The 13632-nt window shown below is 35.2% G+C and overlaps 1 protein-coding gene across 2 annotated transcripts in view; it reads left to right on the forward strand.

Annotated features, from left to right (window-relative positions):
* LOC105259528 overlaps positions 1-13632 on the forward strand; it is a 69468-nt gene that overhangs the window by 49275 nt on the left and 6561 nt on the right. The window lies entirely within an intron of this gene.

Raw genomic sequence — 13632 nt, forward strand, 5'->3', positions numbered from 1 at the left:
TTCCTCGTCCTCCCTCATAAATGTGAATTCACGATGCTCCTTTCCCTTTCCTGTCCTCTAGAAAATCGTTTCAATGAACATATCAATGAATTTTGCTATTTGCCACTTTTTTCAAATTTAACAAAGTGATTTTTATCCGATCAGATATCATCATGTTTTGCCGCAAGAAATATTATATCATGGCAGTTTCGACAGATTTGTGTAAAAAATTTTCACTTTTTTCTTTTTCTATATTTATTTTTTTTAATATTTCATTTTATCTTTACTTAATTATATTATAAAAGTATTTCTTTTTTTTTCTTCTCCAAACAACGTAAGTTATTTATTTAAATGTTTAAAGAGCGCGAATATTATTAAAATTATAATTCTAAAAAATTAAAAAAGTGACAGGATAATCTCGAGATAATTTAAAAGAAAGGTTTATGGTCAGAAAAGTGTCAATGTTAAAGGATATTATTATATAATCTTGCATAATGAATACCAATTTCGCAAAAGTTTCTCTCTGCCGTTTGATATTAAGCATGATATCTACTTTTATTTCTAGTTTAAGCTTGAAACATCATCTTCCTCTCTTCCTAAGATTCACCTTCCTACAGAACTTATGTGAAAGGGCTCCAAAGGAGTATTACGTTTCTAGCATGCGTTTCATCAAACATTTAAAACTATCAAGCACGCTGTTAATGTATAATCTTTACATATTCTGTATTAAAATATACCAGTCTTGAAATACAATTATATATGCATTTCGCCTGTATAGTTAAATTCCCAAAAATTTTAAAAACAATCTTTCAATGTATTTTTTATCTTTTTTTGATTATATTTAATAAAACAGTCGTGGCATGAAACTATTACTTTAAAAATACAATAATAAACTATTCTTCAATGAAAAGATATTATTTTAGAGTAATATTCATTATTTTATTTCTTAAATTAATTACATTTTATTTTGAAAATATATATATATAAAGTTATTTAATAAAGTGTTTTCTTAAATAAAATAATTATTTTAAATAAATAAATTTCGAGATTTATCTTAATCAATAAATTTCAAAATGTTATCTTGAAAGAAGATGAATATAGAAAAAGTTTGAAAACTTGCGGCTCGCGAAAGAGAATTTCTGACATCATCTACGCTCGCGTGCGGCATCGATATTTTATTATTCAGTTCTTTCGCTGACGTCAAGATCGAGGTGTCTATAAAAATTGTCGATTACTATTCATCGTGTTTATAAATGGACGATATCTCTTTAGTACATAATAGATTTCCTGAATATTTAGTAGATTGTTATTTTTGAATTATATAAACGTATATTATTTATACAGAAAAAGAGCTTATTTAATTATATATAATTGCTATCGACAAGATCAATTGTGAATGTGAGAAAAAACATTATTTAAATGTGATACGAATAAATAATACGAATAAAAATGCACAAAAAACATAAGAAATTTCTAATAAAAAATTGAGAAATAGACAATAAAGCAATCAATTATTTTGATAATCAATCATTTCATACTTTCTCGACTAACTTATATTAATCCTTAAGTGCGGCAAAATAAGTGAGCTGTTCCAAAATTACCAATTAACAAAATAAAATTGCAATACAATCTTAATTTCAATTTACAATATTATTTTTACTATTAAACTTTAAAAATTTAATATATGTTGAGGCAAAATTTGAAATCGCTTGAAAGCTCCTTATTCTTAATTATTAATTTTTTACTCGAAATATAAGTATGCTGATATTTTTGTTGAAAATCGATTCAAGCTGGAATCGATTCAAGAAGAAATCTGTAGCAAAAATGTTTGATAGTTTACATTGACTCTTATGCGAGGTATTTCATAAGCGACTCCGTCGACCATAAACATTCTGGGTTTCCACGGTAATATTTTTCATGTGAAAATAACGTTTGCGTGTTCTAAAGAAACATTGGAGCAATTGCAATTGGCTCACAACGATGAACAAAAAGAACAACGCATACTTGCACATATATGTACTAATCTCCATTCGATAATTAAAAGTTTCCTAATTTCGAGGCACGAGCGGCAATAGAATTAAACAGTTGAGAAAGCGTACGCGGTATTTCTACATTCGTTGATTAAGTGCCTTGAAAATAATTGGACATTAATTGAAACCGCAAGCCACGTGTGTTAAAAAGTCACGCGTGTTTCGAGTTTAATAATAAATATATGTAGATATAGCACACAGGCGTTTCATCGGTATTAAAATTTTCTATTATTTATGACAAATTGCATGACTTGCTTTTTCCATTAATTTTTTAAACAAATATATATAATTAAAATCTAATATATTATATTCATTTTTAATCTAATATATTATATTCTTTTTTAACACATAATTATAATATTTTAATTATATCTAGTTCTACGAATAATTATTTATACATACGATTATTTTTATTGATTTAACAAGAATTTTAAATTCATTAAAGAAACTGTCATTAAAATTAAGAACTGAAGTAATTTGTAGATAATACCGATTATGACTAGACGAATATGCGTTGTTGAGGCCACCGTGTTCATCCTATCACACGATAATTGTGCAAAGATTTACGAGCGCGGCGTAATATTAGAGCGCAGTCCCTGACAAAGATGGACAAAGTAAATTTATACAGTTAATGTACAACACACTTCTCCTCTCATTGTACTCTCTCGTTGGACCTTATCTCGCTGGATTACCGCAGCTATATCATAGCGACGACGTTAAAATATATTTGCCCGCGAGAGACCGATTAAAGGAGACTGTCAAATCATCGAGTTCCATTGGCAGGTCGGACTGTCAACAAACTGCTAAAAATATAGCTCGTATCATAAAAATATCATGACATAAAAATATTACGCACGACATGAAAATACATTTCACCGCGTATGAAAATAACTCGCTTGCATCGAGAACCGAATACCACCATATACTTGATTTCCATTGTTGGACTACATTAATCAATATCTGCGCGCATCATTATCCGGCAAAAAAGTGTCGACACGCGTACCAAATGAATATTTTGGTACGAATCGTTTTATTCCGACATAGCCTAACGTAAAATGTATACGGAAGCTCGAATTTTCGCCGCGTGATTCATGAAAAAAATGAAACATCGATTATTGCCACCTTCTCAGAGCTCAATTGTATCGCACAAGGTGATCAATTAATACAACTATCAATTCACGTAATTTCGCGATATCGCGGCGTGCGCATGTGTTGAAAAAACGGGCAGGCATCGATGGAACGCACACGGCAGAGCCGCGAGAGACCCATTTCGAAGAAGCAACAGTGAGCCGGCGGCCGTGAGCTTTGACCCGGTGACCCGGAGTGCGTGGGTTGCGCGAGGGACTTGACGAAGAGAGGCGGCGGTGGAGGAAGAGGGCAGAGAACGGGGGAGGGTGGTGGTCTTTCTCCTCTCACCATGCAGAGGATGGAATCGATACCTGTTTCTCCTACCAGCCCAACCGAGCCACCCCTACCAACGTCCACCGCCCTCCGTTGCTCACCTTCGTCGCTCGAGCAGACGGCAGGCCGGCCGACCAGCCAAGCCGACCGACCGTGTGTCGGGGGCTCGGGAGGAAGTCGAGGAAATAAAAGCAGGCCTTCTCCCTCTTCCCCGCCTAGTGTCGGCCAACAGCCACGGCGACGCACCTGCGGCACCCTCGCCACCCTTCGGAAAGCGCCCCGTTCTCTCAGGGCTGAGCCTCGTTCGCTCGCGGCATCAGTATGTGATATGTTTAATGCATATATTGTAATCGCGCACTTCTACTCGTAGGCTCGACAGGACTGATCAATTATACGAGGGAGGTATAATACAATAATAATTATATCTCTGTCAAATTTTTCTACTGTCAGTCATACGTCAGGAATATTTCTCGGCGCGGAATCGAGTTTCGATTCCGACAATTATATTTCGATGGGAGATACTGCAAATGAAAGAATCATTTTCCTTCTGATGCGCTAGAGGAGAAATAAAAAATAAATAGTAATTGAGAATGTGATATCACTGTCAGTCTCAGGATCCGAGCAGTTGTAAAATTAAAATCAATCTCTCCCTCTGTTCAATTTTTAGTAGAATTTATAACTGTTCGCGGTAATTTAATTGAATCGGCGTACGATAACGATAATAAAACGATAAATGAAGTAGATGATATTATCAAGATGCGCACTATCAAGCACATATCAAGATTTGAGAATGATCGTTACTTGGTGAAGCCGCTTCTCTCGCGCGAGATCAGGCTGCGCTCACCCCTCGCGCGCAGACCACGCGTAATAATTAATTAATTTCCTCGTCATTCGAGTATCGATCGAACGCTTCGCACGCAGTGGCGCATGTAAGAAAATCCGTCGACCGAATTGATCGCTAAGAATGGAAATGAAATGCAAATATTAGCGTGTCGATCGGCGATAAATCTGTCCCAGTCAGTTTCAGAGAGGAAACATGACCCTGCGCGAAAGTGCTTGCATTTAATTGATTTTTCAATCAAAGTGCAGTGACGCTGAGATACAATCGACGATAATATAGATATCGATGTAAAAACCCTCTCCCATTAATTAAAAGCGAAATGTAAATTAAATTAATGATTGTTATACTAATTAGGATTAATGATAAATTATATAATTGAAGCATCAACGAATCCCTCGTAACAATTGATTTCTTTGTTAAAGCAAATTTCACATTTCTTTCCTTTCGCTTATTCATCCGTATAGTTAACGTCTCGCTTAATCGCGTTATTCGTCTCTTTAATGTTTCTGAAAACTTTAAGCACAAAGAACTCGGTAATCGACGATTATAATAAGAGCCTGTCTCTTAAGAAAGATTGCAGGAAATCAAGAATGCTCAATTATGTTGCGCCATATATCAGAGATGCGACTTCCATGTGTTCCACGTGCGCGAAATGGCACCTTAGTTAGGCGGCAACACCTGCCCGCAATGGCGTTGTAAGCAAGTTAAATCGATGTTCGATTCCGCTCTGACAGCTGCCACCTCTAATCGCCCGGTGACCGTTTTGACAAGCGCCTTTGACATTACGTAGAAAATATTGCAATCTGAAATAAATCCACCAAGACTTTAATAAACATTTTTAATCTTTCTTAATTTTTCCCAAGGGCTCTTTGCTCGGCACAAATTTAAAATAAGGTAAAAAATTCCATCGCTTTATATAATCACTAAAACGTATAATCCGTAGACATTCCGTGACGTAGGTCAAAGGATAATATTCGAGCAAAAATTCTTTCGCGCAAACGTATCGAATAATAGAGCCGGGTAAGATGCATTCGCGTATATTCCCCATCTAGTCGCACTTTCCGCTAAACTGGGTTAGGAAATGTGCATAGTAGGCACGCCAGTGCATGGCACAAGAAACTGCGCCGATCGAAATTGCGTTGCCTCGTCCGAGAGAGAGATTGAAGGAAAGAGAGAGATATATATCTTCGCTTCGGACTCAGACACATTTAAGAAACATCCTTGGCCGAGGAATTCGTGAATACAAAATTGGTGGTGGGAAAAACGGCCCTCTAACGTTACGGCCGAATATGGCTCGAGCACACAGAAGGGCGGAAGAGATCTCGAGGATGGGCTGGCTGTAGCAGCCCGTTACTTCCGGTCGATGGGCATTTATTGCGTTGGCGATACATGGATCCGTGCACATATCTGGGAGTCAATAACATAATTTTACAGTAGGTTATTCGATTGACTATTCATACAAATCCTCTTTGAACAATCAAGTTACTATTCCTTTGATCGTTCAATTTTCTTTAATTATATACATGCATGTAAGATTAGTATAATAATTAATAATGTATGCATCAAATTAAATAAAATAAGATCTTCCTAATAAATCTTAATAAATATAAAATATATTTCGGAGATAATTTTGATTGACATGTAACGTTATATACAACATTATATACAGAGATAAGTTTGATTGGCGTATATAACATAATATGGTATTTATTTAACAAATTTCCACCCCGTTTATTTGATGATTGATTAAAATTTTTACAAAAACATATCGAAAAACTGCCAATTTTATTTTCAAGAGGGACATATCTATAAATGCGATAAATTCAACAATGCCGTTTCACCCGTCCATTCCACTGGAACAGTTAACATAACTTTTTTAAAAATCTTAAATAGAGGTAAAAGAATTAAGTGACACATCATTTTAAAGATCTTTTGATTCTTTTTACAATTGTGTCTATTTTTTTAATTTGAGTGAATTTTCTTGGGAAGTTACACTTGAAAGATTTTCAGAATCATTTTATTGTTTAGCAAAAAGAGAATATTTTGGGTCTTTGCTACAATAAATAAAACTAAAATAAACATTGTATTCTAAATTGTCTATTTCAAATTTTTTTGTATCCAAAAAAAGTTTTTTTTAATACTTAAAACTTTCAAGTGCCATTTTTCGAAAAATATCCATTCAAATTTAAAAAAACAAACACGTTTTAAAGAAAATTAAAAGATTTTTGAAAAAATATCTAATCCTTATTTCCATTTAAGATTTTTAAATAATAACTATTCCAACGAAGAGGATGAAGAAATATTATTCATCAATATTGAATTTATTTCATTCATGTATACATATATCGTTCTTGAAAAGAAAATTGATTTTTTTAAATATTTTTCTACAAAAATTAATTAGTCATAAAATAAACAGGACAGAACTTTTTAAATAACATGTATATATTAAAGCATCGTTTCCTAAAATAAATGTCTTCAAATGCAAGTGTAATATTAAAAGAGTAATGATAATATGTTAAACGCCGCGCGCGACATGCAAATAAATCTAAATAATAAAAAATGTAAATGAACAAAAATATATTAAATTACAATTATTATATTTCAAATAATACGCATATTAACGATAAGCATATCAATCCTGAAACAAATAAATGGCGATAAAGATTATCTTTAAAAAATATTTTGTAACCACTAAGTAAGAGAGAGCTTATCTTTCTGACCAAGTTGCATGACAGGCTATGAAATTTTAATGATTCGCGACACGAGAGCTCTTTCCATCGGATACAATGGATATTACAGTGTGTTATCCAGAGAACTCGGCAAGTTTCAGGTGAAACTGGGCTGAGCTTGAGCTGGCGGAATGGTTTATCGATTCCAACCCTTGTCCTCTTTATCCTTTATTTTCTTTACTTCGTCATGCACATGCATACTCAGATACATAGATGCACACATACAGCGTCGGAGTCACAGTCGGTTTACGTTCGAATTAACAGTCCATGTTTTATAATTTTCACTCCTAAATCTTTTTCATTGGATACTGTATCACGCTTCGCATAGTCGCGAAAAAATATATTTCCATTTTTCTCGAGAGATTAATTCTGATTCGATGCAATGTACCGGTTTTATATAATTCCGATTTAATTGCATGAAATTCATGCATTTGTTCGCGAGTCTAATTTCGATTGATTATCTTCTGCATCCTTGCTCAGAGCATCCTCTCTCCTTTGCTTTTTCTATACGAAAATTTTCTCTCTTTATACGAAAATGAAATTGAATTTTTATTTATTCGTATAAATCTATCATTCGCATTAAATCCCACCGTTGACTCGATCGTCGGATTCGTAGCGGATTCGTTTGATTAATGATTTCTCGCAGAATATCGTAACGTTACGACTCGAATGAGGCGAACGTTAAAGGTGTCGCGCGTTTCGGTTGAGCGAAGCTTGCTTTGGCAGGGTAGTTTATTGATTCTGTCCCTTTTCCTCTTTACTCCCTACCCTATACCCGTTTTGCACACGCTTTGCACATAACCGGGAATGTTACGAGATCGCTGACGTACTCGTTACCAAATTTTCGCGCGTCGATCCCGGCTGCTCGACGTTTCCAAGGGAACGCTCGTCGAGAATTCGTCTTGACGATTATTCGAAAACGCATATTGCAGCCGCGTAACGACTACGAATAAGTGAAAATATTCTCCCAAATCGATAGCTCTGTCCTTTTCAACTTTCTTTACCTCGATTTTCCCCTTATACCCTCTTTCCTTGCATCGCGTAAATGTATTTTATTATAAGAAAACCTTAGAAAAAGTATTTTTGTATATATTATTATTATATTATTATATTTTTATATTTTATTAAACTGACAGTGTTTTTCCTTATTTAAAATATATCTTCCTTGAAATCTCAAACTTGAATTATATTTACTTGTTATATTACTTGAATTATATTCATTCCAGTGCATTATCGTTGTTATAAAAATATGTTTAGTTTTATTATAATATATCGTAATTATAATCTTTATTAGCATGATACACCGCTTAACTTAATAATATTACGCGCAAATTAGTCTTTGCAGAGATGATAAAATAGTGAAGTTCGAATATGACAATAATCCGTATCTCTGAATAAGACGCAATTAACAGCACATTTTTCACAGTTGATGAGTAATTCTTTGTTCCTGATGATTCTTTTAATTCCTTCTGGCGAACATCTTTTCACGACATTCCATTAACGGAGATTATTCTTTTAAATGCAAATAAATAAATAAAAATATCGAATTTATTAAAGCCTCGGCTAATTTTACGTCACATTTTCATATAATACTAAAAGGATTAACGAATCGAGAAATGTCCACAAGTGGAATATATCTTAATGCCACGGGACTCTTTAAAGGCTTAGGAATAACTCGAGCGTGATCGTTGATACCGCGAAATTCGTGCAAAAAGCCCCAGGTAGAAAATATATTTGAGTTTTCAAAGTATTTATAAATCCTCCAAGCTGGATTCCGTGGCGTTCAAGCGGGTTATTTCCGCAGGACGGGGAAATCGCAGAACAAGGCAAATCCGTCCGCCGATTTGATCTGTTATAGGGTTCTCTCTTTCCCTCCGTTTCCCTCTCACACATAATCCGGAGTCTCGGTATTCAAATGTCTTGTATACGTCGTCGGGAGGCAAACGTTTAGCAAACATTATCAGATCATAATCCGCGAGGCAGCAGCAAAATCAGTAGAACGGTCTGACATTCAACAGGCCTCAAACCAGTGACCCAAATCCGCGACGCTCTTGGGAAACGAACGCTTTCCTGAGATCGAATTATCGGCCTCAGTCCGCGCATTTCTTTCTCTCTCTTTCTCTTTTTCTCTCTCTCTTCATCGAATATTCTTTTAATGGTTTTGCTCTCATATTGGCAGAGTGATCGGATATGTAAATGGTTCGATATGTGTATCGACAAATGCAATCAGATTTTGTCAAAGTAAGTAAACTAGGATATTTTTTAGTGATACCTGCGGAAAATATTTGGCGACGAAAAATATTTCAGTCGTTCATGCATCAATAGGATCTCATCAAATTTCAAATAGCGTTGCAGATGCATTCTTCTTAACTTAATAATAGTATGTATTCAGGATGTCCAATTTTTTATATAATAAAGAAAGATTTTAATTATTTTTCATTTTGATTTGAAAACTCTATTGCATCACGTATTCAATCCATAGATATATAAATCATATATTGGTAGATATATAACGCTCTTAAAACGTTGGCACATGATAATTTAAAACTTTGAATAACTGAAAAAAAACTCTCTGATAAAGAAAATATTTGCTTTCGGGATACGAACAAATTACGATAAGTTGTTGACTGACATGGAGTTTGATACAAAATAAAATGTGAGACCAAAGATAAATTTATACGATCTAAAAATTATGGTATATGTAACGTGCAAATATTATATGGATTATAATTCTAATATCTTTTTATACTTTAGTAAAACACATGACGCTTTTTTTAATAAAACATGTATACATATATATTTTATTAAAGAAGACAATTTATAATGTATTTTATAATTATGTATTTTCTATATATGTTATAATTTTATATATCTTTAAATAAAAAATATATGTATATTCTTGTAAAATTACTTAAAAAACAAATTTTTAATATTTTTAAACGATAAGAACTACGAAACATTATATGAAGTTGTGAAAGTTTAACAAAGAATTTTATATTCTGTTTCCAAGCATGTATCTCTCCCAAACGGAAGATTCGCGCGCGATACGACTACAAAATCGCCGAAACCAAGTTAACCCAAATCCATACATATATCGTAACGGTGTTTTCGAGGGGACGAATTATCGGGCGACCCACTTTCACCCAATGTCGCCAGCCCTTTTTTGACCGTTTGCCGACGTGGAAATATGATAACGCGTACCCACCAGACGTCAAAGAGGAAAAATGGCATTTGCAGGATGCGATAAGACTTCGATACATCCTTTCGCGAAAAAAATCGAACGGAAAACTGTTCGATTTTCTTCCTCCCTCTTTCCCTTTCTCTCTCTTTACACCGCGATATTTGACGTGTCAACGCAGCAATTTCGCGGAATATTTAAAAGTTACCTGTGCACACAGCTAACTTTCTTTTCACCAGGACCAAGTTTTCGGACGTCGATACGCCTTGGACGTCGCGCTCGCGAAAGTTAACGCAAATTTGCGTTTCAGAAAGTTACGTTTCCACCGCGACGAGACCTTTCGACACGCAACTTCGTAAAAGTTTCGTCTCTTTCGCGAATAAAATTTTTTATTCAAAAGTAACCCATTAAAAAAAAAATTTATTCTAATAATGCCCAATTCTACGGATGAATACGTGTGTAAGGGATTAAATTGACATGATTGCTTTCGCAATTAAAAAATTTGTGCGTGTTTGTACATCAGAGAGTTATAATCTTCCAACGAAATAAAAAAAGCTCCTCAAAAGACTATTCAGCGTGGATAATTTTATCAGCAAGCGCTGATGAAACGCGTGAATATCAAGATAAAGAAAAATAAAACAATTTACTTTTTTTTCTAATTTAATTTAAACAATATTTCCGTGCATATTGTACATAAAATTATCCTTGCCAATGCAATCTAATCTTCTCTAATGTTGGAATTTTCCCCATTTTCAGTCTCGGAGAATAATTATCCAAATTTTATTTAATTAAATTCAAGATCTGAAAATATTCTCTCGCCAGGCACAAATGGAACGCTTTTATACATTCTCCGGATTTTTAAAATGAAACTCGAGCAAGCATCCCCAAGCTGCGATTTCACTGTGGAACAAGCTGGTAATCGCGATGAGCGCTGAATTTTAAGTCGGACGAAATGATTCTCGAAAATGTCCGCAAACTCGAATCACTTCGACTATCGTTAAGATGTGAAATGATGAGAAGGGGAGATAGGAGGACGAAAGGCGCAGATTAGCCTACTTTCTTTGAGCGACGACGAACGGTCTCGGTATGTTTGCTGGTACGTACAAACGTGCGTTTGGTTATAATATATATGTATGTTATGTATATATACCTCAACCATCTAACATATTATACTCTCTGCTATTCTGGTAGACTCTCGGGTTGCATTGTACGCAAATTTAATGCCGCGTAATAGCACATGCGCGCAGAATCTACCCCAGGTAATTCCCGTCAAAATTTCATTCGACGATGCAGGTCGCGATCGTTAGAGAACGCATAACGGGTAACGCGTAAGTCGATATCGCTCAATCGCTCGTTATGTACTTCGATGCGGGCATTAAAAGTGTGATGCAAGAGCGTCGAATCTCGCGCGTGGCATCGCATAGAATTGCCTGGGTAAATAACTTTGTAACCATTTGCCGAATGAGGGAGAAAAAAAAGTCAATTATGAATGCAAATTATGGACGAAAAAATTTATTCCGCTACGCGAACCCGCGGCGTGTAAAATACACGAACTCTTCAAGAAATTAATTTTAGAATAATGAAAAATGCATGAACCTCCCCAAGAGATGAATTTTCGTATAATAAAGTGCTTACTTCTCATGCTTCTCACCCTCCACATCTCTGACCTAACTTTTCATCTCTAGATTTCGGTTTGATATCGATCTTTTCTTGATGATGCATTTTCTTGATGAGAAAATATCAGATAAAATTATTTCGCAAATTTTCAATTTTTTATGTTCAAAAATATCTCCGCGATTAATTCACAAATTAAAAATTAATCACATAAAAGAAGAGGATTTGTATTTTTTTTTAGAATTAGTTGCAGAAATATCTAATCAACAAAAAATCGAAAATTAGGAAAAAATGTGCGTGCGAAGTATTCTTTGGCACATTTTTTCTTTTAAAAAAATATATTAATTTCAATCCAAAAATCCATAAATAAAAAGTGCCTTGTTAAACCGTTTCGACTGGAACATCCTGATATATCGAGCGACAATTATTAACAAGCGATGTAATAACAAGAGAGATACAGAGAAAATGTACTAGTTACAGGAAATTTTAAAGGAAATAATGTCGCGGCTGTAATTTCACGTCGCGCTGCGTAAAACCCTCCTTGTCGGTCGTCTTGTGTGCGGCAAATAGTAAATAGCTCTTGTTACGTGGCGAGAATTCTGTAGGTTGAAACTCCCTAGGGGATTTACCGCGCCGTTAATTTTACGGGGATACGGCTGGTGAGAGCACATGGAACAATCTTCTCGAACGTGGAGCATCCACAGGTTGTCGTCTGACCTAACTCGACCTAACGCGAGTGATTAAGGACGTTGAATCAATGGAAGGAGGCGAGGTTTCAAGAGCGACGTTATCTTCCGTCAATTGCTATCTATTTATCAAATCATTAGTCAAACGAAGACGCTTATTATTATTAAATTCCGTCCAAATGTTCAGTCTTAAAAGCCCGATATTTCGAGTAATTTGAAATATTGAATGATATTTCTCCATGTGATTTGAAATATTGAAGTTATCGAGCTTTCAACCGCACACTCTTACGTCATTAAATTACATCCCCTACGTTCTCTTTGAATGAAAACCTGTCTTGCCCGAGTTTGCGACTCGACGATCGCGAAAATTGAAAGCAATTGCATCAAGAAACAACCATTCTCTCGTTCTTATTAAAAGAAATTCCATCTATTTTAGAAAATGACTCTCTAGCTTTCCATATTATATATTTATGATAATCGTTTCGCAAACGACAGACGGCGTCGCGTTCCAACAACGAAGAGATAAATTACGCTTTGAAACGTTAATCTTTATCTTAAATCTTTTTTAATTGTTCCCACCCGCAAACAGTATTCAATTTAGATATATCTCGAGCTATAATTTTAAGCTACCAAGAAGTTGGATGATATAAACGATAACAAATTTTAGGCTTAATAAATTCGTTCAGCTGCCGCATCATTATTTCTAACCATTGGAGGTAGGGCTTGCGAAGGCTAGAATCGGTAGGCTAGAATCAATACATGAACCTACAACCGTCTCCACGTACATAATGCTGGCCGGCCAAGCTCAACGAGAGAAAGAGAGAGAGAGAGAGAGAGAGAGAGAGAGAGAAGAAGAGGGAAAGAGAGCAATGTGTATCATTCTCTCATCTTCTCCGTCGACTGCTCAATGCTTGTGCGATTCTCCTCCTTTTTCTTTAAACTCTTTCTCTTCCTCTCTTTCCCGGTCTTCTTTCTACATAAATTTTCCTCGCGCCTGATCTTGCCTCCTTTTTATTTTTTGAAACAATGCAAAATCCTGCTGGGTGAATTTGCCAAAAGCATCCCTTTTGACGGCGCGCCTTCGTTCTGTTCCAGGAAATTCAGCGCCGTCAGTCCATTTTCGAGCCCAGCCAGAGTACATTGGCCGACACAGTTCGGTAAACAAAAATTCTCG

Source organism: Camponotus floridanus, unplaced genomic scaffold (assembly GCF_003227725.1).
Source record: "Camponotus floridanus strain SB8 unplaced genomic scaffold, Cflo_v7.5 scaffold31, whole genome shotgun sequence".
Classification (NCBI taxonomy): domain Eukaryota; kingdom Metazoa; phylum Arthropoda; class Insecta; order Hymenoptera; family Formicidae; genus Camponotus; species Camponotus floridanus.